This window comes from Tyto alba, unplaced genomic scaffold, assembly GCF_018691265.1.
Source record: "Tyto alba isolate M040663 unplaced genomic scaffold, T.alba_DEE_v4.0 Super-Scaffold_40, whole genome shotgun sequence".
In the NCBI taxonomy this organism is placed as follows: Eukaryota; Metazoa; Chordata; class Aves; order Strigiformes; family Tytonidae; genus Tyto; species Tyto alba.
In genome coordinates, this window is record NW_024881316.1 from 6,145,725 (window position 1) to 6,169,974 (window position 24,250).

Consider the following 24,250-nt stretch of genomic DNA (forward strand, 5'->3'; position numbering starts at 1 on the left):
TTCAAAAACCTCCATCATTTATATCTGCAACCCAAGAATCCACGCGGTATTTCTTTACAGCCTTGTTTATCAAGAAAATCTCAAGCAGAGGAAGAAAAGGTGAGCCAAATTTGGTGAGCCAAATTTTCTGGTGGTGTAAGTGGGGAAGCTCACTGACCTCTTGGAAGCTCTGGTAATTTATACTACTAGATTCGGACTTTTATGGTGTATCCACATTATGGAGATTAACAAAACATAGTTAAAATTTCGACTGAGTATGTACTGTGATACTGTCAGCATGAAAAAAGAAAAAAAAAAAAAAAAAAAAAAGCGTATTTTACATAAGGAAAAATAAGCTTAAATTTTTTCTTAACAGTTCCATTCCATTGATTTTGTCCTGCAGTCAGACAGGTAAATGCAGTGTCTCTGTTTCTTATTTCTATTTTGGAGCCATCCATGGGAGAGAAATCCAGCAAAGAAAAAAACACTCTCTCTGGCTCGGAAAGCCCCTAAGATGCAAATCTGTGGTTGCTAGGAGAGTATTTTGGGGAAATATCACTATGTGTTTTCTCTCTTCTCATACTGTTCTGTTGCCATCTGCCCTTGGGCTCTGCTGGAAACAGGGTCTTGGGCTAGATGGACCTTATATTTGTTAGAGTCAAAGAGGCTAGGAGCAGATGTAAACCCACAGCGGTTTAAATTCTCAAAGTTGTCCTATAAGTAGAACTGTTTGCTGATACTCAGAGTGTACTAGATTCTGATAATGACATTTTTCTTTTGTCTAGATGGCTCTGTGTCTTTTTGTCAGAAGTAGGTGTTTGTGTTTCTTTCTCAGAAGTTATGATGAATAATCAGACAAACCCTATTCAAAATATCCTACTCAGAATGTCCTCACAATGCCCCTTGTCCCTGCCTCTTATACATGGGAAGAACCAGCACTTTGCTTTTTGTCACAAAATCATACCTGGAATATGAGAAATGGGGGTTCCATTCTGTGCGTAGATTTCCTGCTGTAAGTAACTCTGCAAGACAGAAATGGGGAGCTGAAGGTGGTGAGGACAGCAAGGGAGAAAGAGTTTTACTCATTTGGGAGCATTAAATGCTAAATAAGAAACTAGAACACTTTTCTTTTTTTTTTTACCTTTTTTTTTTTTTTTTTGAAATGGTGTTTTTTCACAGTAGTGGAAGTGAGGGAGAGATTATCCAGTGGTTGGGTAACAGGACTGAGATTCAGGACGTGCAGCTTCAGTTTCTGCCCTATCCCAGCAACTTCTCACGTGTCTATGGGAGTCTGTCCATGTTACTAAATGAATGAGGACCAAAGATGAAGTTTCCACTCCAGGTCCCAGTTATGTACCCTGCTAACTGCTTTCCCACTCCTGGCTTTGGTTTGGATCACTGCACTGAAGACAACTAATTCACAGACAAGGCACAGGTACCTTCCCTGCTGAATTCACTCCCAGGCCTGTTCCTGAAAGGCAGTGGGAGGAGATTGCATTAGGTCTGGCTCCTCCTGACTGGCAGCTTTCCATCACTACCTCACCCACTTTGTACCCTCACATCACCCTGCAGGACATGTTACATGAAGCCCTCAATTTCTTAAAAACTCTGTTCTAGTGGGTTGCAGCGCAGGTTTCATATTATTCCAGCAGTTCAAATTGAAGAAATATATGGAGGGAGCAATGATTACATCTAAAATCTGCAGAGGCACCACTTGGCCCAAAAGGGGCCCAGGTGTCTTGTGGGTGATCTGGAGAGTGCTGGAAGGAGTATGTCCTTCTGCTTTCCGCTCTGAGAAAAAAAAAAAAAGTATTTTTTAAGCAGCTAGATTAACTGTTGGAAACACTAAGCACTACTGTAAACTTAGTAAACAATAAAAATGAAGCTAGCTTTCTGATAAAGCAGTTCTGGTAGGAAAGAAAAAGATTTTCAGTTTTCTTCCTGAATGAGATGTCTTTAAAGGATGGCTCACTGGAAATGTATATAGCAATCCTGTTTCAAGACATTCTTAAGAATTTCCTTAATTAGCCATCCATGTTTACTGTACTTGTCCCTTATAATATGTGCAGTGTTATATTTGCTATCTGTAATCTCTTTGTTGATTTTGATTTTTCTGAAATGCATTTTTCCCTCCAATGAAATGTACCAAAAGGACTTTCATTCAAGAAAATATGCCTGGCATCTGAAAGTTTGGGATATGTGGGAGTCACATCCTTTTTGTACAGTTCCATTCAGTACAGTGGGAGTTTAACTCCTTACTGTCTCCAGCAAAATGAAGTCAAACTTACGAAGCTTGCAGTGTAATGTAGTGTTACGGAGCTCGGGGGGAAGGGAAGGTTTTAAGGGAAAGCCCGGCAGCTGCTGCTCCCCTGGAGAGGGGGCAGAGGGGAGGGAAGGGGAAGGAGCTCTACCTGTGCTCGCAGCGCTGTGTGCTGGAAAGGCAGAGCACGGCTCTCACCGCTGCAAAACACCGAGTGCAGCTGTACAGCAGCTACGACTTTGGTGCTGGGTAGGGAGGGCTCCCTGGAGGCACTGACCTTTCGGAGGCTGAAGGCCTCTGCAGGCTTACGAGGCTGCGTTTTCAGTTGTTATGGATCGGGTTTTGTACTGTTAAGGATCTGGCATAATAGCTCCACGTCAAGCTTTTTACATAGCTCCGTGTTCCACTACTCTTCTGGCTCCAGAGACAGGTTAAAAGCTCTAGGAGGTGATGAGAAAGTATTGGGTGCTGGACTGGAAAGAAAGCAAACAATATGCGGATTTTGTCACCCTCTTAATTCTGGTTGATTTATGGGCCACAGGGGCTCCTCTGCTCCCCCGCTGTCTGTAGCTGTTCTGCTTTGACAACCTTGCACATTGGTTATGGTCCGTGCCACTATGCACACTTTGCACATTAAATACATTTTCTCCCACCCATGAGCCACCATCTCCCTCTCTCGACTACATTTGTTCACCTGAGATTATATGGCACAGGCATAAGAGCAGTACAAATGTAGGCAGTGTTGAGACTGCAGCACCAGAGAGTACTTCCCAGCTCCTAAACTGCCTTAGCATCAGACCAAGGTCTGGCCTGCACAGAAGCAAGGGAGCTATGATGCTCTTCAGCAGGGTCCCTGAGGGCACCTGCCCTATGCTAAAGGCACAGCCATGGGGCTGATTTACTCTTTTTGGCCCTGGGGAATTGCCAGAGATTATTACAGGCTTTTTACTCTGCAGGAGAAATATAAAAGAAGGCAGGAACCAGTATCTGGCTCACTGACAAAAAGATTTCAGGCCAAATGACTCACCTCTGGAGGAGTCAGACAAAGCTTTTCAGAAGACATGACTTAGAAGGAAATTCAGTAGCTAGGATTTATTTATTTTTCAGGGCTTGTTGTGCTTTTTTTAGCTCTTGAAGAGTAAATCTGCATACACAAAGAACATAGACTTCAGACTCATGAGGGTTGAGGACAGACTTCATAAATGGTCGCTTGCTGTGACTTACCCACAGAGGAAGAGAAAACAGGTTTTAAGAATCTTATTGTTGACCAGATCATAAGACCCTGATGCTTGTTTATGTGAAGATGGCAAGCTGAGCATTTGCCTCTGGTTATAAACACATCATCTGTGAAAACATCCATCCTGAAAGAGTGGAGTTTGCTTCTTGTGAGAACTGTCTCCCTTTTCCCTCGGCTCTTCAGTTGAAGCTTTTCCAAAGGGGTCAAGTAGACAGCGGTCTCACAAAACTGAGAGTCACCTAATGTACTTAGTGTATTCATAACTCTGATGGTTTCTAAATATACTGCTAGAGAAGGACCAGAGTGTTCAGGAAAAGACCACACTGATAAAAATGTGAACATCCAGTACAAATTGCCAGACACCGAGTAAGATTTAATACAATGGACTACTTGGAGCATAGCTCTAAAGCTGCATTACCTTGAAATTCTTCACATTCTGTGCAATAGTTTATACCTTAAGTCCTTCAAGCATTTGCTGCCATATAAACCAGGTATGTGAGAATAAACTCACAACTTACTTTGGATATCACTGAAAATTAACTGGTGTGCTTGCCTGGAATTGGGGATATTATAATCTATGGTAATTCTAATGAAATGTTTGGTTTTGCCATACTAACTAGAAATGATTATATTACACAATTTTCAAGAAGAACCTCTCCAGTGAATTAAAAAGATGGGAAATTGCTTAATCGATATATTTTTTTTTCCTTTTGAGAAGTCATGTAACAGATTTGTTGGGTAGTTTGTTCTGTAACACTTTGCATCTTCAGAACAACGCCTTTTATATGGGATGGAGAATGATTTGATACCTGCTTGCAATAAAACTACAGGCTGCATATCGTTGCTGCTTCACTAAAATACGACTTGAAATAGTCTGAATTAAACTCTAAAAACAACAGTTCCAGATTGACAGTTGAATTAAACTCTAAAAACAACAGTTCCAGATTGACAGTTTTTGGGTGCTTTGTCAATCCATTTTTAGTTAACCAGCTTTGCTTTAGGTAATATAACTGCAAACAAAACACCTGTTTAGAGTTGCAGACGTGGTTTTCAGTGCCATCTTGCTTGCACTAAGCCTCCAGCTGCTGGTCCAGAGGGGTGCAAGTTGCTTGCAGCCCCGTGCGGATGCCTCAGATACCACAGAACTTCTCAAATAACATCGAGTGCCTATATTTAGGTAACTAAGCTGAGCTTTAGATGTCTACATGGAGATTTCTATGGGTGACCAAGGTATCTAACCTGTGAAGATCTACTCTTTACAGTCAATGCAGAACTGAGTTTGTCCTCCATGGTCCACTGACAGTACTGACAGGGTGTCTATTTACTGAGACAAGACCTTAGATACCTGTCTCCTATGTAGTCATCTAAACATATGCATCTATATCCAGAGCTGAATCCCACTTCAAATTCTGGTTTAAATTCTGGTTTGTTTTGTTCCCATCGAAACCAGCCATTTTTTTATTGCTGTCTCAGTTGTGGTGATGTCTAAGACATATGCAGTTTGAGATTAAATCTCTCATTTATTAAGCCAACTTTAAAGTCTAGCTTGATGGTGGCAGAAACAGCACATTCACCTGTGGCATGCTGGCAACATGGTAACAGTGTGATCTACTTACTACAGAAGATTATGGAGAGCAAACTATGAATTAAATGTGAGTGTGCAGGTTCTCTTCCTGCTGACATGTAAAAGGGATGGCTCTGGAAAGCAGTATTGCTTTTAACTGAGCTTTTACTGTTCTTCATTGCAAGACAGCAAGCTCCTCTCAGCCTGTCAGAACATGGGACTACCAGGAGGTGTAGCAAATGTTCTTCACGCTTGGTCATCTGTATGTGGCTCCAGACAATTGTCTGTTTGTTCCTTATCTCTGTCAACACCAAATTGGATTAGAAATCTTAAAGAAATATATCTGTCAAAAGCGAATTATTAAAGGATTTCTTAATTTCCTTCTGACGTTGTACCTGAGAAGCCAAAAAGAAAAATGAGAAATAGTCTATTTCATTTAGGTACTGACTGCAGATTAGAGACGCGGCAGGAAGATATAAAAAATAACACTGGACTAGGCTGGATTTGAATGGTCTTGGCTGGCTGAAGAAGAAATGCCCATGGAGAAACTTGGAAAGCTCAAACATGGTGTACAATTTATCTAAGTAACTTTATTCACTTGGATTCAGCTCGCAAAGCTTGGTACTTAAATAGGATATATAGTCCCAAATTTGGGTGTTGTAATGGGCAATTATCCTTGGGTGAATAAATATGAAGCAGAATTTGTGCCTCCTATTGCAAATACGTAAGTATGAAAAGTTGGGTTCTAAATATTTGCCTTCCTGGCTCAGAACAATTATCAGACATTATATTTTAAGAAGGACACTTTATAGCTTGCAAATAACAGTCATGTGTTTTAATGTATTTAATTTTACTGTCCTGACTTTCTCATATTTTAAGAACTCCCTACCTCTCCTTGGCAGCATAAGAAATTTACCTTGCCAGAGGGATATAAAGGGTCTGTAAATGAAAATCAGGGCTCAGTTATTCTAGTTCTGAACATCAAGTTCTCAGGTATTAGGCTGTCTGAGATTATTGTTACCTACCCTACCTTAATGCGAAAGAGAAATCATGCAATGAAGAATGTGCTAGAATGAGTGAAATACTTCCCCTTTCTGTCGTTGTGTTTTGTTTCCTTGCAGTTAAGAGACGCATTAAATGTGCAATTGAATCCTGTTTGGTTGATATTAAGATAATAATTTCATGCACATACCCATACAAACAATGCTGCAATGAAAACTGAATACATTTCTGCAGCCTATGAAAACCTGTAGTAAATAGCCCTACTCTAAATTAACTAATAAAACTTTTCTAATTACGCATGGTAGAAAGGGTAAAGGAGAGTGATAGCAGGAAATTCCTTTTGCCTCGCGCTACGGGTTTGGAATTGCAGTGACAGCATTCCTATTGCCAGGCACTAGAGGAGATCATAATGGGATATAATTGTTGCTTGCTCATTTGATTGAACTCCAAAACTATATCAAATAACACTTAATTATACACATAGAATATCATTACAGAAGAGAACTCAGAACTGAGAGCTCTGTGTAAGCAGAAGCATTTAATAATTATACAACTCCTGTAGATGCAAATAGATAACTTGCTGCTAATTAGTCTGGAATTTTACTCTCACAGTATCCTAAGTAAATCCAGTGAAAATTAGTCGGGAGCCTGAACATACAGTTTTACTACAGCTCCATCTGGTACGTGCCCTCCGATTACCCAGCACGTTGGCTAGTTGTTTGAGGGACACATTTGATATCTGGCCAAGTTTAAAGGTCTGCTGGAGGTAAAACAATGCCCACCCTTTTACAAGGGGATCACTGTTGCTCAACAATAAAGCTCTCTCGCTTATTTGAATGTCAACAATTCAGAAAAGTTGATGTTTGGAGCCATCAAATAAAATGTTTTTGTGAAACAGTTTATTATTTCAGTGGTAATTATTTGAATCATTCATGGTAAAGGATGTTTGCTAATGAGAGCTTGGCTGCTGTAAATTCCAGGGAGACTGAATGCTCTTTGTGCTGACAAAAAGGCCCAAATCACTGGAGAGAGACTGACTGGACAAATCATTCATCTATGCAAATGCCAGCTGAAATGGTCAGATGCATTTATTACCCTCCTCATTATAGTAAACAAGGCAGAAATCGTGACTGGCAGTTATCAACTTGCCCTGAAGTGTGATTTGTTCTCTTACCACTATTTAAATGAGAGGAAGAAAGGCATGCCACCAGGGACTTTGTCGGTTTATAAAAGAGTAAATGTCACATAGCCCAGTGCTTAAAGACTTTTGATTGACAAATGTTTTATTTGACATATCAAACAATAATGGTTTTCATATCAAATAGTCCATATTTGTTAGCGGAAATTTAACCCTTGTAAGAGTGAGAACTGATTTTTCAGAATGCTCGGAATCCAGATGGAAAGTTATAAGTGAAAAGAAACTCTCTAACTGGGTAGACTGGAAAGACTCACACAGTACTGTAGAAAGATGTTTTTAATGGGGGCTTCAAATGAACTGCTGTCTCAGTTGCTTCAAGGAAGCATCTCACATCAGGAAGGCTAATAGCGTGTAACAGAAAGAAATACAAGGGTAATCTTCCCCCTCCCCCCAAACAAGATACAACAGCAGTTTGAGAGATCTAAACAGGACCTGCTTCATCCTCAAACTATGTTCCTAGGATTTATGCTTGTATTAGGACAGGATATAGTCCAATTTGTTTGAGGAATGTATGGGTTTGATTATCAGAAATACTACTGAAAAAAATAAAAACAAACACAAAAATAAGCAAACAAGAATACAAGTCAGAATTCTTATTTGTGTTAGGAGTGTGTATTTGTTGCTACCTTTCATTTTAACAAGCACAGGCTTTTGCGTTGGTGATCTGTCATTACTGGCTATGAACTGATTATTATATAGGTGGCTCTAAGACTGTATAAATATTTACAAAATCATATGTCCTCTGGTATTAAACAAGAAGGAAATTACATGTGATTAAATGATGCTCCACATAATTTGCTGATGATGTCTTTTCATCTCTGTTAGCTGGTGCAAGGACCAGATGGAAAAAGCATGTATGCTCTATCCAAATGTGAATGTACACTTTGATTGTCAGAGAATGGTCTCTTTCAGCTTTACAAAAGCAGGAGGACAAACTCTGAGTCAGATCCTTTAAGCCTTTTTTACCCAGAACAGTAAACTGGGTCTCAAGAATGAGATCCTGACGCTGATTAAAAATGAGAGACCATTAGGTATTGTAAGAGGAGAATAAAGCGCTTTGATCATGACTTTCGGGGAGCAGGGGAAGGACATGATACCTGCCTATACCTTCTAACCTATGCATACTGTTGAACTGAGATTCTGTAATCTGGGTAGCATGGAAGAGAAATACTAAGTGGAAAAGAAGCAAGAAAAAGCATATCAGAAAGATGCTTTGGCTTATCTGGGAAATATAATGTGTTTTTAGTAATAGTATGAATATGAATAATACTGCTTATTAGCTAGCATGATAGAGGGAGGAATTAAAAACAAACAATGTCTATACAGTGCTTTATGGCTCTTGTGAATCAAACATTAACTGATTCATTTTCTCATTAGCTCTGTGAAGTAGCATCATTAATCCTCCTTTGTGATGGGAGAGCATCTGTATACATAGATAGGTGATAGATATTTAAGATCACTCAGCTGGCTGCAGCAGACCTAGGTGTTACTACCTAAAGCATCTGATTTCCACTTGTGTGCATAGCTATTACTGTATGCTAGGAGTACGTACAGAGACATTTCCTACGTGCTGAAAATGTATCACCACAGCATTAACTTGTGCTGCATACCTCTGCTATCGAAATTTAAAGGTCCCTGCCTTCTAACATCATTAAAAAAAGCACTTGTCATCGTAGTTATCACTACTGTCATTAGAAATACAGGATTTTCCACCCTAAACTGAAATAATTATTCTTAATTCCAGTACCCAGTGTGTTGAGGCAGGTCAGGCTGGTGCTTCAGAGTAATATCCTTGGCCAGTCAGGCTTTGCTGCCTTGCATATGGAAGGAAAAATCCTCCGCATATAACCCAGAACCACAAGGACATCTGGAGCAATATACCTTGCAGACAGAGGACTACAAACATTCTTGCTGATCACAAAATAATCCAACAGTAGTATTTGATTTTGTAACGTCACACAAAGATGACTGTCAGAAGATGATTATTGCAAATACAGGGAATAAAATAGTCCTGTTTTTCTCTAACATAGATTCTATTATTAGACCTAAGTGCCCCCTTGCATTCTGTTCCTAATGTAGTCTGAATACACATCTAAAAAATAAAAAAGTCATTTGTTACCAGCATCCTCTTTATAGACATTTTGAGATTACCCTCCTGTTCTGGGATCCACCCAGCTATTATTTATGGAAGCCCCTGTTTCTCCTTCCTCCCATGCCCCCAAATTCCCCTTCTATCATCCTCATGCTCCTGATTTCCTCCTCAGTCTCTCAGAAGCTGGTGTGCTTAAATGCTCCCATGGGTCCACCCTTTGAGCTGCCATCAATCTCCTTCAGACCTGCCACGTCATTCCAGAGCCGTTGATTCTGCAGGTCTTGAGGGTGCTGTCACAAGGGGCTGATTTAACACGGTGGAAGAGGCAGACAAATGGTTAGCTGCAGAGACAGGCCAAGCCAGCAGAGCTTTGTCAAAGCTATAAATAGTGTTCCTGGTTTTGAGGATTTTGTAACTGAAGAAGGCAAGGTGCTAATGAGGGAGGGAGGAGCACCTGCTCTTCAATGACATTGCTGGCCTCCACCTTCTCCACTAGAGAAAAAGTTAAAGGAGTTGATTAATACAGTTCAGGAAGGTTTCAGGATTAATTTTCAGGAATGTGAAGTAATCAACATTTTCTCAAGCAGTTAGTATGTTCAGTCAATAACAATGCCACCTTCAGGACTAATTATGTGCCCAGAATAAGTGATCACCAGGAAGGCAGGGACAGGACAACACTCAGTCTAACGGGTTATAATAATAGAAGAGGAAAAAATCTCACTAACAGCGCTGGGTATCTTTCATTAATGAATACTGGAAGCTAACAGCAGGCAGCAAAAAAACCCCTGTTTCACTTTGCCAGTTATTCCAAGTAACTTGGTGTCCCCTGCGTGGAGGTGAGTGGGCTGCATGCACATAAGCAGTTTTCTGTGCATCCCAAGCCTCCTTAACCCGTGCAGGAGCTGCAGATGTCACTGCAGCTTCAGGCTTGGACTGATGATCTCTAGCTACGTCCTCCAAACAGTAAGGGAAGCTTTTGGTGCCAGGAAGCAGAGAAATCAATAGATAAAAAACAAACAAACAAACAAACAAACAAACAGATTCAAACCAAACACCGCTCTTCTGTTGAAACTGCTGTATTTCACAGTTAACAATGAAAAATCTCTGTCGTGAAAAACCTATTCCAGTGCTTACAGCAACGGCACACTGTTTTTGGATGCGCTAATTAATTACAGTACCAGTAACTCACTGGCAAATCTCAGGCATGATATGTTGGAGGAAAAAGCCCTGGGAAGAACTGACCTACCTACAATCTTCCTTAAGCAATTTTATAATGGGGTAATTCTAGTCACTTCAAAAGAGTTACTGTAATTCAGAAGTGTACAAATCACTACATAAGTAGGCCAAATATTGTATATATATTTGTAGTCAAAAACTATTTAACAGTCATAATTATGTGAAATCATTGGCAGATGTGCTGAACAGCCTGAAATTGAAGGGAGAATGGAACAAACAAAACAAACTGTGGAGACAATTCTACATTAAAAAAATTGTTCCTTACACAGTCTGATCTGTATCCAATACAACGATATTAATACCAGTCTTTTCATTATTCAGAATTCTTTCAGCAACTGCATCCAAATTAACATAACCATCTATTTCCATGTGAGCAGGAATTCATGCTAATTGTACATTAATTCCCAGGATGAATAATTGAGGTATCAGATGCAACAGCTCAAAAAACTAAATCTTGTTTAGTGCTAAAGTAACAAGTTATAAGCCTTATATTAATCAAGAAAACTCTACATCGGTCTTCATTAACATACCAGGAATCAATCCACATCTGATAAAATCACGGACCATGCAGGTTTAACAGTGTGCGACTATCACACTTAACTCAGTCTGAACACATCTGTGTCTTTGAAGTTTCACAGCACTGGTAATTTTATAGCTAGGAACCATCACCTCCCATTATGCTATCAGTTCGCTTTCCAAAGCGATAATGACATGTGGATGTAGGAAAGGAATTATTTTGAAATGATGCCTAGTTTTTCTTGTTTGGGATCAGCTAGCATTTACTCCTGCTTCCCTGAATTTCTCCCTGGCAATGCTGCGTGGAGAACTTATATGTAGATGTCCTGCCCATTCCTCTGTGTACTAGTATGACACTATGTTGCTTGATATTGCTGTCAGTTCACCCTCTCTTTCTAAGTAATATCTAAATCAGAAACCTACTTCATCAACTATGGAAAACAGCCAAATTCCAGCAAGAAAAATACGATCATTTCAAAAGCTAAAACATGCTAAATAAACTAAGACCCAAGGATTGGAGAACTACTTGTAACCAACAGCTCACTTGTTTCTGACTAGCTGTAAGACAGAAATAGAGCATTCAGCTCACTAAGGTAGAAAATTCCAATATAATTAGTAGACAAGAATGAAAAAAAACCCAGATTTTGGGCTTTTATGTTCTGATTGTTTGAATGCCAACATGGTATCCATGCATACTTCAGAAGTGACTTAGTCCAGTTGTTTCTGTTGCTGTAGCAAATTCATTCCTAAACAGAGAATGCTTGGGTCAGACATCTGGCTGTGTTGGTTTGTATTTGCAATGTAACCACACTTAAGGGACTCTCACAAATTAAGGAGATCAAAAGTGTTTCCTGCAATGGAGGCAGGGTGTATGTCTCTGTGTGTGTAATAAAACACAGCAAGCACTAAAGTCTCCTCAATTTTTTATGGGTACATTTTTTTATATTGTCTTTTAATATATCACTTTTTTTATACTTGCATGATACCTTTGGCAGTGGAGAAAACTACTGAATAAGCATAGGGTTTTACCGTTAGCATATTTACATGGCTGAAAGCAGCATTTCTGCATGCAGTGGATGCACATTATTTCTGAAAGAAAACTTCTGCACATCGTGTTGGAAGCCTGAGACATCAGTTACAAAGCACCACCACAAACTTCGTCACTCACTGCCATTGATAACAATGCTTGCATTGATCTGATTGGAACAGTGATATGAACTTCACAATACTTTTCATAGTTTTCCAGGTTTCTAACCCTCAGGTGGAATCATCTTACCATTTAGCATCTGTAACTCTTCAGCTCTACTGAGCTCTGATTTGACTGATCGTGCCATTGTGAAATGTGGCAGCAGTGGATGAGCCACAGGCAGTTTTGTAGCCATGGAACACAGCTGACCTATAAAAATATCTCTGGTCATCTGAACATATTCTAAAGGGTTTAAAATGGTTATGTGATGCTGGATGAGAGGCTAACAATGTATTTTTGTGAGGCTAGATGACATATTTCTATTGAAATCAATATGGCTCAGATCTGCAAACACTGAAGTACTGCACTGCAGCTGTATCTATTCCCTTGGTTTCTGTGCAAAGAAAAGCGCACTGTGTGGACATTACACGTCTATCTCAGAACTACCAGTCATCTACTCCTTGTTGCCAGTCAGTTCAAACAGCCATTATGTAAGAAAATATGAAATGGCTGATGTATTTCTAAATGTACTGGAATGATAAAGGAGACTTGAGCTGATTAAGGCTTCAGCTGATTAACAATTACCACCAGTCAGTATCATAAGCCTGATAAAACACAGAGTCCTGCTAATTATTAGAACTTTCTTTTCATCATGAAATTGCAACAAGACCTTGTTCAAATGTACCTTGCAGATCTCTAGTTGTTATGAAGAAGGAATAAACTGTCCCCGTTCCTTGAGCGTACGTGCCTGTGATACTCTTCTGCACTCCTGGCAGGCTGCAAGGAAAGCCTAGAGACTAAAAGGAGCCGACAGTGCACCAGAAGCACTTAGCTTCAGAAATCTGACATTCAGAAGGTTAAAGCAACGGGCCTGGTTTGAAGAAAGTAGGTGCTTTGCCAGAATTGCCTCTGGGAAAGTTTTTATGGCATAGACACCTTGAGCGTTTACTTGTCTTCTGCAATAGAAAAATGGCGGTAGCCCAAGGGCTAAGGGAATTTCCTACTTATTCCTTCAATTGTTATTCAGCTTTCAATGTTACTGTATATCTTGCTAAAATGTTATACAGGTTTTACATTCCCACTCTTAAATTTCAATTGAATGCAGTAACAAGCTGTGCAGTGTCAACACAAAAGCTTAATAAGATTCTATCTATCTCTGTCTCTTTAGATCCCTATATGAAGTCTATTGCTGGTTAAAATTAGCATATTATCCTTACTGGATCCTACTGCTGCTGACAAAGGATTCTGATTTAAAACTTGTCTGAAGATTCTTGCACAACAAGCTCCTTGTATACAGTAGATTTTACTATCTCAAATTCCCTAATCCTCATTAAAAACCTCACGAAGACTTCAGTCAGCACATCCTTTGCAGGCTTTAGGATTATTGCTCATATTTCTGCAGAAAGACAAAAAGGAAGGAGGAAAGATTTTTAACCATGATATGTCAGGGTAATACTGTATTTTGATAAATCAGGATTTTCCCATTCTTTATGCTTTTTTCTTAAAGCTTAATTACGTATCATGTGGAGTGCTTCCACAGTAAGGGCAGTGCTTAGCCATTCAAATGCTGAAACTGTTATTGTTATATAACTTGATAATATATATCAGGTACTTTGCAGAAGACATATCAAGACATTGTCCTTGTCCCAGTGAGTCTATAGTCTAAATTCTCTGTGATCTACTGAGAACCAGTGCCAAGCAGCAGAGACACAGATGAAATATTACAGTAGTTTAATTGTGTATAAAATTTAAGCATGTACTTGTACTGTGGTACGTTCTTCTCTTTATCTTTTAATATAAATACAGGAAAATAAATATGAAATGCAGCAAATATTATTACCTATGCAATATGGTGTTTTCACTGAGCATAGCAGAGAGAGGGTGCTACACAAAATGCTGTTACATGGAAAAACAGGGAATAAAAAATTTATTGTGGAAAAAACAGACTTCAGGCTGACAGAGAAACCAATGACTTGCTAGGCCTGGCTCACGGAAACATCTACAAATATGTTTAAATTTACACAGTGAGGAGTCTCATTGACTTTCTCTTCCACTTCAAAGAATATATGTAATTTCACATATCAAAAAGCAGTAATGTCGGTCCAAGAAGCAGTGAGATGTTTCCCATGCTGGGTTAATATCCTGGGATGCAGAGGAAGCCACAGAGAACAACTCACACCAATGGCAGCAGTGTTGTGCATACGCACTCAGTGCTGCTTTGCAGTTAACACTTGGCTAAGTTTGTTGTATTAAAAATAACTCACAGATTAAAATGATTATTTTTAGGGTTCAATTTAACACTTTAAAATACAGAGCCTTGCAAAGTAATAACAAAATTCAGATCAGTTTCCTGCTGGGAGCAGGAACTGGTGACTTACAAGCCAGGTAGTTTTTTGCATGATTTGTTTATTTACAAAATGTCTTCTCAACCGATAGGTTAGAAATAGCAACACAAGCCTCTCTATCTTTGCGAACTTAACTAGTGTGTTACCTGTTTTCAGGAGGAGCCGTCTCCTAACTCTTTACCCAAGGCTCAGGTAGGCTTCATTGCTTCATCAGCAGATTCTACGTTCTCACTAAAAATCCCTTTGGTACATGTGTTTTTTCAATGACCACCTTGCCTGGAAAAGTGGATCTGGACACCTGGGAGTGCAGAACATAAAAGAGCCTTGGAGATCAAACCACCAGACACAGTAGCTGATGTGGTGGGATCTTTATTTCCTCCTCCGGAAAGATTGCCTCTGGACATTTTTATCAGTCACCACAATGGCGCCATGTGGTGAGAAGTGAGTTAAAGTACCTGACCGTGGATCCAAGACCCAGCCATGTGTCTTGGGAGTCAAAAGTAATTGAAATAGCACTAGCCACGTCATTCCTTTATGTGCCTTTGGTATAGACACTGACATAACTTAATCGCATTTAACCATGCCAGTTATGTGGCTTTTCCATTCTTTATGCCTAATTTTGAAAAAACAATATTCCTACTGGCTTCAGTAAGATTTCCCCTGATGACCAAGCCATAGCACCGCTTGTCATAATAAGCAAAAGTTGAAGGAGAAGCAGGATGGTCTTAAGACATGAATTTGGTGATTACAAAGTTTGATTAACACACAGAAGAGAAGTCTCACTGTTGTTTTACAAACGGAAGGTTTCTTGTACTGTCATACCAGTGTGTTTCCTTTCAACACAGAGGATCATTTCTGGAACATATTCTATGCCTAGTTTTACTGCTGATGTGTATATAGAAATATGTATAAAGCATTTATATGTCATAGCTTACTGGAAATTATCTGTCAGCTCCAGATGTGGATAACTGTTGAATAAAACCAGATCATCAATTGATTTTTACAAAGGCTGTGGAATGACGATTGGACAGTTATTTGGAGCACATCTTGAATGCACATAGCTTGAATTTGAGACGGCAGCCTAGACAAAAAGGACGCTGTCACCCAATGTCCTCTGTCCCCTTCAATAAATACTAGTCTCTCTGCAGTTTTAAAATGCTACCCACCATTGGACAACTTCTGTGAATAACAGTGAAGTTGGTTCTGTAATTTGTCTAGCTTGGTGAGGACTCGTTCATACACAGCACATCCTATTTGCTGTATGAAGGCTTGGGGACGGTCTATCATTATGGGAGAGAGTTGTACTTCCAAACAGTGGTATCTCCTGTGTACCTGAGGCACCTGTCATCAGAGTGAGTGGGATAGGCTGGATCACCTGGAGGTATCCATGTCTCCCCATGGATTATGGAGTAAGCCTAGCAGACTAGATCAAACACATAGCTTCTACAAAGCTAAATTTAAGTCAGATGAATCTGTGATAATTCCAGCCTCTGTGAGCTGGCAGATGAGTGGACTGAGGGAAAAACTTTTCATACCCGTCCATCTTCTGCACTGATGCAGAACTTGGTCTCAATACAGTCTTGAAATAAGCACAGGAGAGGAATGATTTGGCCAAACATACACCTCTGCACACATATCTCAACTAGTTGCCTGCTTTTTCTTTATAGCCAATAGGCAGAAATAGAAACGCTTAAGATCCTGTTTTTAGGTGACACATTTAATGCTAAAGTAGAAGTCTTAAATGGGTTAGATAAATTGTGCCTCCCAAGTGTTCCCTTCCTCTTCATTTCATTCAGAAAGGGAGGATAGCATGATGTGTTCAAAGCCTAAAATGAAAACAATAACATAAACAAAATAAAACACAAGAATTCAGCTTCATGCCTAACCTATTTTCTGACTCACCAAACCTATTCATAGTCTATTTCAATTTTTTTATTTTTTTTTTTTTTTTTTGTATTATGAATTCAAATTTTGAGGTGGCCACTGCCTGGTAAGGTGATTATTGAAAGAACCTTTATAAGCAGCCTGTAGCTAGCACCTGACTGCTAACTGATGCAGAAAGGCACACTACACCGCTGGGACTGGAAGCTGAAGACCCCACTTTCCTCTTCCAGGGAGTAGTGCCTTACAAGTTGGGGCTTACACTGTTATTTTAAAATGGTACAGTGGCATCTTATGCATATAGGAAAAATGCGCGCATCCATGGGTGTTTCTGGATGTGCAGGGAATATGACTTGCCTATAAACTGGCTACCCTGGCATGCCTGCTTGTGGAAGACAGGGTTGTGTAGTGGCCTGCCTACCGCTACAGTTAGCCACAGAGAAGCACTTTATCCTAAATTTATAGATTTATGGTTTGGGAATTTATTATAAATGTATAGAAATTATATGAAAGCATTGTACATAAAGTACCTTAGATATGAAGTACTTTGACTCTTTCCTGGACTTTTAGGGTTATTTTCTGACCACCTAGTCAAAGTCAGCATCACCGTTTCTTACTGCAGCTGATCGGTCCCAGGTACCATCTAACCTGGAGCATCGCTGGAGACATAGAGACAGACTGACAGCAGTTTGGGCGATCATCGCAGGAGCCGGAATCGGAAGCGGCGGTTGAAAGAAAGTACAAATGCTTGGGCACGCGTACCAAATTACAGGATACGGGAGCAAAACATGACACTTCCTTTGCGACATGCCAGTTAGGGACCCAAGAGGCACTACAATTCGCTGGAGCAAGTACTCATTAAGATCAATTAACATCAGAGCTGCCCTTCTGGCACGCCGGGGACTCAAAACACGACGTTAAGAGCACGACCCGGTTGGGCTGGGACTAGGGCGAGACTCAGAAGCCGCCTGTTAGGGAGCTTGGGGAGAAGCCAGGCTGGAGCTTGCCGTGGGCAGGCGGGCTTCTGGCGGTGGGGGGGGGGGGGGGGGGGGGGCGCGGCTCACAGCCCCCGCCTCACCGCACCCGTCCGCGGGGAAACGGCACCAGCCGGCGTAAAGGCTAGGGTAGCCAACAGCAGCGCACCGAGGACCCTCCACCGCCTTCCGCTTTGGCTTCAGCAACGAAAATAACGGCAGGGCCGCCGGGACCGAGCGGCGCCCCAGCCCGCCTGCCTCCCTCAGCCTCCCTCAGCCCAACGGCCGCCGCCACCGCCCGCCCCGCGCTCAGGCGCGGGCACGCGCGGCCCCGCCCCCGCGGCACACACACACACACACACACCCCCCCCCACACCCCCCCCCCGCGTCCCCGCCGCCGCCGCCGCCGCGCTCCTTCCTCCGGCGCCCCGCCCTCCCCGCCGCACGGGGCTTCCGGCGGCGCCTGGCGCGGCGGCGGCGGCGCGCGGCCCGCGCTGCTCCGCCCTCCGGACGGGGTAGGGTGGCGGCTCCGCGCGCGCGGGTGGGGGCCGCGCCGCTCTACCGGGGCGCCCCTCCCCTCGGGACGGCGGGCGGGAGGGCGGGGGGCGCCGCGGGTACCTCCTGCCGCGGCCCGGCCCGGCCCGGCCCGGCCTGGCAGCGCCGCCGCGGCCCGGTGCGTTGAGCCGGTGCTGCGCGGCCGGGCCGCGGGCGTCCCGCGCCTCAGGGAGAGGACCCGGAGGGTCCGTGGGCCTCGGCGAGACCCGCCCCCGGGGGAAGGCCCCGTGTCGGGGGTGCCCGAGGCGGTGGGGCAGGGTTGGGAGGAACCGGCACGGGAGCGGACAAAGGTGGCGGAGCTGGGGGGGGGTGCGGGTGGGGCGGCGCGTCCCGCCCGGCTCCCCCACGCGTGGTGGTGACCGCTGCGGGGTCCCTGCGGGGACGCGCGAGTTTGCACCCAGTCACCCCAGTTGCCCGGGCGCAGCACAACAGAGGCGGGGGGGGAGCTTAACCAGCCGCCTCCGCTGATGTGGGTGGGCGCTTGGGGCTGCCTCCCTCCACGCCAGTTGTTATTTGTCACGGGTGCAGGCGGCTGGAGGCGCAGGGAGGAGGCCAGTGACCGGCGTGTCAATGCTCCACAGAGTGTGACTGCGTGGAGGGGTGGTGCAACACTCTGAAGAGAAAAACGAGGAGACAAATGCACTCGAATTGCCTATCGAGAGTAGTATTGAATGGGGATAGTTTTATTTTTTCTTTTTTTGGCGTGAGGAGGAGAGTTTCGCCATAGCTGGAAGGGCAGCTGTTCAAAATGAAGCGGTATAGTGCTGGTGACTTCAGGCTTTGTGTAGAAGGAGTCATGTTTAAAAGATTAAAAACCTGTTGGTTTACCCATATTGAGAAACAGTTTCTGTTACGCGGTCAGGCAGCCCCCAGAAGGCAGGGTGGTCACCTGGAGCGTGTAATAGATGCCTGAGGAACTTTTCTCTCTGTTACACTGCGATGCTAAACCACGCCGACGAGTTCTGGTCCTAGCAGGAAGGAACAGGCATTCAGTGAAGTAATCTGAAATCCTGGGATTTCGCAGGTTCTGATGCTCATGACAGCAGCACAAGCAAGATTTTAAATAGACAGAATTGTCATAATGTTCCAGTTCTTTTCAAGCGGTAAATTCGTAAGTTGCAAATGTGTAAAATGGCTATGTTTTTAGTGTCAGAACACATTACAGGAAGAAACGGAGCAAAAGGGGCCTGAGTTTATGATGTAAGAGATTATTCATTTTTAATTAATATTAGCTTCTAGTTTCAACAAGTTGAGTGTAGAAGTTGGTATAATCTAGGTAATTAACAGTGAGAGATGCTAACCTGTGGTAAAAATACTCAGTTTTAGCTTGTAATGTAAGGATCCAGTATTCCCTCTGTGCATTAATGTAGAAAGATAATTAAGAGATTTCCCATTTTCCATCCTTTATCTAAGATGCATATATTAAATTGCATTAATCTTTCTTCAGAGATAATACAATCTATTGTTTTTGTCATTTATATGTTCTTTGTCAATGTTGCTGTTTCTTTTATAGTCAAATGAAAGGAAACTCCACACAGTACTCCCAAGTGTGAGATTAGCAAAGGTGGTGTAAAGGGGAATTATTACCTCTCTGGCTTTAAAAATCAAACCTGGTGTATACATGACTTGTATATACAACATTTGCTTCTCCTGAAATAGTATGAGCTCTTGTCTAACACATGCGTTACCAGGGATGGCTCAGGGACAAAATGTGGCATCATTATTTTTTTTCGCAGTCTAATAGCTGTTATTTGTTTTTACACACACCCTTCACATTGGAGCCCTTCCAAATCCCCAGTATTTTTCTGTATATTTCCCACCTTTTCTCAGCGGTCTGGTTGGTGAATAACTGCGCAACTACATCCTGTTTCTGCTCTCATAGGATGAAATTGTGAATACTGGGGAGCAGCGTTTGTGAAAACAACAAAAAGTAATAGGTATAGTAATTGTTAACAGGATGGGTTGGTTGGAAGCTGGAAAGTAGATTTGTGTATATAAATTCTCTGTAAAAGAGGTAAAATAGACTGAAGAGATCTAGTGCTTTTGAATGCTTTAGTTTAATTAGAGCCCGTTCCCATGAAATTTATACAGAAACCGTAAGACATTTTCCTTTATCAAGGTTTGTTGTGTTTGAAAGAAGGAAGTAGTGAATTACAGTCTTAGAAGGCTTTCTGTGTGTATAGCACGAAGGGAAGAAGGGTTAGTCGTAACAGAAAAAGAGGATTTGCACGTATAATAGGAATAGTTGTCATTTAAATAATGATATGAATAGGAGAGATTGTAAATAATAACATGGGCTCTAATGTATTTTGGAAGAAGGTAGCAGCTTTCTTCCTTTGGAAAGTTTTATTCCAGGTGTAGTTCAGTCTGGTTCTCTGGAGTCCTGTCTGTCGTGTGAAACTAGAGGTAACTCTTCCACGGTCCTTTCAGCTGGTCGGGCTCGGGGCTCTTGCAGTCTTACTGCCCTCCTGAGCCAGCACTGGCTTCGTGTTAACTGGCAACGAGTTGGGTCGGGGAGATGAACGGTGTGAAAATTGCTTGTGGGAGTGGTGGGTGTCTGGCCCGGCCGAGCCCCGGGACTCCTCCGGCTCCCCAGCAGTGCTGGCTGGAGAGGTAGCTGCAGAGCAGAGAGGGACGGGTCTGTGCGGGGCCGAGCTCAGGCCCCTGCCCAGAGGCTGGGCACTGGATCCGGTTTGGAAGTGCCAAATGGGCACGTAGGGCATAGGACAGCACTTCACAGGGTCGCCGTACGGTCATAGCGCGTTGCTTTCTGTTTCTAACCAAACCCTTAATGCCCTCTGTGCTGCTCTGTGGTGGCTGCTGAAGGACCTGGTATTTAATAGCTCTGCTTCAGTCCATTTAACAACACCTGGACAGAAAAACAAACAAACAAACAAACAAAAAAAACCCAAAACCCAAACAAGTAGAAGATGACTGCTGCTTGGGAGGAGGATAAGAAGATACATTTAAAAGTAACCTTTATTAAGCTTTGATTGGGCATAATTATGCCTGTACAAAAGGAAATATATAATACACAACAGACCAAAGATGCTGCTGGAGATTGGAAGGTATAGTTGCGTAGGCCCAAACTGATCTCTTAAAAAATATTTAAGCAGTTTGGGGGGGGTGGGTTTTCCACATAAACTTTGCATGTACATGAACTGCTCCAGGGCTGTCTGTCTTGATGCTTTGCATAGGCCTGAGTCTGCATTTTTATCTTTTTTTTTTTTTTTTCCAAAGTTAAATTCCTTTAATTGGAAGTCAGCTTAACCTGTGGTAGTTCCTGAAAAAATCTCTCTGTACCATCTGGCCCTACTGGTCTGTATTTAATGCGGTTCTTTCACTAGCTTATTATCCATTAACCTCCCTAGCAATTTTTTGTTGGTCTTTTAACTCCACACAATTCTTAATGCTTCTCTTAAAATGCCAAAAGAAGAGTTCCTATTTGTATTGTAATCCTAAATCTTATTTATCCTTCTTTTGTAATAGTTTTCTGTTTCCTCATACTTGTTATGAACTACTAAATCCTATATTGCCTTTAACTCTTTAGAAGGAATTTACCTCCACTTGTATTGTTTAGAATAATACATTTTTATGAAAGCTGCATGCTCCTCCCTGTTTCTTCTTACTTACTTTTGAGCCTGTTGACCAATGTCAGCCAAAATTGACAAAGTGGCGTCAGTGCCAAGGATATTACATTTTTACAGGTTTTATGAGAATCATGAAGTTGGTGGAAAGGGAATGACCCAAATTTATGTTTCCGCTAATGGAAGGTCTGCAGCATGATTTCAAGTTATCTGCTGTGTTAGACCTGACTTAAACTGGCCAGCTAGTTGATGTACAGCTCTGAACCAGCCGGCGGTTGTGCTGCTCTGACAAGCTGGTAGGGAGCACAGCCGGGTTTTCCAGCAGTGCTGTTAGAGCTGGGGGCTGTGGCCAGAGGAAGCCTGGAGTTTGCAGTGCAGATGTGAAGTTCTCTAGGAGGTATATGTGAGATAAGTGATTCACACCTGATCTTGGAGTACCCCAGCTGAATGATTCGTAAAATTGAGCTCTGTAAAGCCATAATTTCTGTGGAGCAGCCTTCAAACCATATTAATCAGTGAAATTTTGAGTTAGAAGCTAGTGTATGTGCTGGTCTGCACATGATTCCAGGGCTTGACAGCAGTAAGTTTGTTGAGGTTTAATGTCTGTTGGCATTTTCTGTAAATAGATTTTTCATTTTAAGAGGGAAAAATCCAGAAGGAGAATGTATTTGTAATCTTCACTTACATCTTACAGCAGCTCCACACAGAAAAAGTAACGATTTTCAGTTTGGAGTTGGGCTTTTTGGGTGGTTTTTTTCAGGGAGGAGAGGTTGGGGGTTGTTCTGTTTTTTCCCCAGTGCCTTTTCTAAAAGGTGGTTCAACAGGATGTTTGGGGGAAATGTGACATTATTGGGTTTTGGCATTCCAGGAGAGCTTGAAGTGGATCCAGCATATCGTCTTATGCATTCCCTTCTGCACCGAATGTCAGGAGTAATTCATGTTGTTGACAGCTATGTCAACCTGTGAAACTGAATGAAGGGCAGGAACTAAACAAAAAGCTAATAATAGAAGAGGCAAGAGAGTGAGAAGTGAACACTTCGTTAGTAAACTTTCTCGCTGTCACGAGTAAGAGGGTCAAATAGTGCAGCCTGTCCTTATCTGTTAGCACAAGCGCCTTCTTGTTGGCAACGTTCAAGCCAGAGCGAGCTGTTTGTACATCTATGTACATTTTGTGAGTATGGGAAACAAGCAATTTACCCAAGAAACACGCGCAGTGGATTTATATAGAGGCATACAACAGTCGCTTTGATTCATCTCCATTTCTTTAATTATTTACCCTACTTTAAGGTTATGCTTCTAAAAACTCTATAAAGAATGGTCTTGCTTGTACCCATTGCAAACACTGAATATGTGGTTTGTCTGCCAGGCAGGGTGAGGTATCATGTTAGTTGTTGTTTGATGCATCTTCTGCAATGGAAGAGTCGCCTCTGTTGGCTCAGTGATTACCACAGTATGTGTCCTGTGATAAACTAAGTGGCACTTCCAGTACAGGCTGTTGAAGAAACATTTATTCTATTTTGAGACATGCTTAGTCATCCCTGGTTTGGCCTCTGATAGGTTACGGGCATTACTCCTTATTCTTTCCTAGTAAAACTGATGAACAAGTTAATTGGAAGGCCAGTTTGTGGTACTGGAGGCTGTGAATTCTGGAGCGCTGTGTTGTTGCCCTGGTGTGTTGTGTACTGCTAGCAGAAATCAGAGAATATGTTCCATGTTTCGTTGTGTGTTGGTAAATGTAACAGTTTACATCACGCAGGTATGGAGCAGCTGCTAAATATGGGACAAGCATATGTAAGAGGATCTTTATTAGTAGGCAATATGATATAGCCCTTCTGTGTCCTGAAGACACCATTCAGCTATAAATATTTCTTCACTGTTGTGAATAGAAAACTTTGCTAAAGAGACTTACCTTTAATATGGCTTTTTCTAATTGTTAAACCTGCTTGCTTGTTGTGATTTGGTGTAGGCCGTGTAAAACACATCGGTATCCTTAATTATTAGTATGTTTTGTGTTGATTTTTTTTAGGTGGCCTGGCAGTATGCAGATCTAGTACATCTTGTGTTTAACTGAATTGTTACATAAATGAAAATATTTTCTCTTATCAGAAGTAAAATGCTTTCTACGGGGACTTCTGCTTCTGATGCCAGGACTCTTTTGAAGACTTACTTTGTTGCTCGGCTTAAAGGAAGATGAGGTTGTTAATGAATTCTAAGCATCCTTCAGGAGGCTGGAGACCCTTCTATCATTGGTGAATACTGTCATGGGCAACTTCAAAGGGTAAAGACAGTATTTCTGTGAGTCTGTTTCAGGCTAGTGCTCTGATACAGGAAGGGAGCGGGTTAAGCTTTTGCTTTAGGTTAACTGCCTAAAGCTCGCTCTTTCCACTCTTAAAACCATTCACAAATTATGGGAACAGATTAGAGGAAACAATTTGCTGGAGTAGCTATCCAACTTTCTATAAGAGCTGTCTTTGAAGGGTATTTTCACTCTCCAGATTTTAATATTAAAATGGGTGTACTTGAGCTAGCTTTAAATTAACTAACTTGGGCCTGGGATCAGTCTTATTGCAAAATATAAGCAGTGAAGTAACAGGTTTTGTTGAGCTGTACTGCTGCTGCCTGACTGGGTACCTGAGTC

At 41.9% G+C, this 24,250-nt stretch overlaps 1 protein-coding gene across 5 annotated transcripts in view; it reads left to right on the plus strand.

The window, feature by feature from the left end:
- Positions 1 to 17,905: 17,905 nt before the first annotated feature.
- The window catches only part of FBXL4 (F-box and leucine rich repeat protein 4), a 68,811-nt gene continuing 62,466 nt past the window's right edge, over positions 17,906 to 24,250 (plus strand). For 2 of the 5 annotated variants that reach the window (XM_033006414.2, XM_033006416.2), the window contains exons 1-2: positions 18,115 to 21,093; positions 23,719 to 23,890. The gene's annotated coding sequence lies outside the window, so the exon portion shown is untranslated. Of the gene's footprint in view, positions 17,986 to 18,114; positions 21,094 to 21,583; positions 22,325 to 23,718; positions 23,891 to 24,250 lie in introns of those variants that run through there. The other 3 variants (XM_042802948.1, XM_033006415.2, XM_042802949.1) reach the window with 3 other exon arrangements.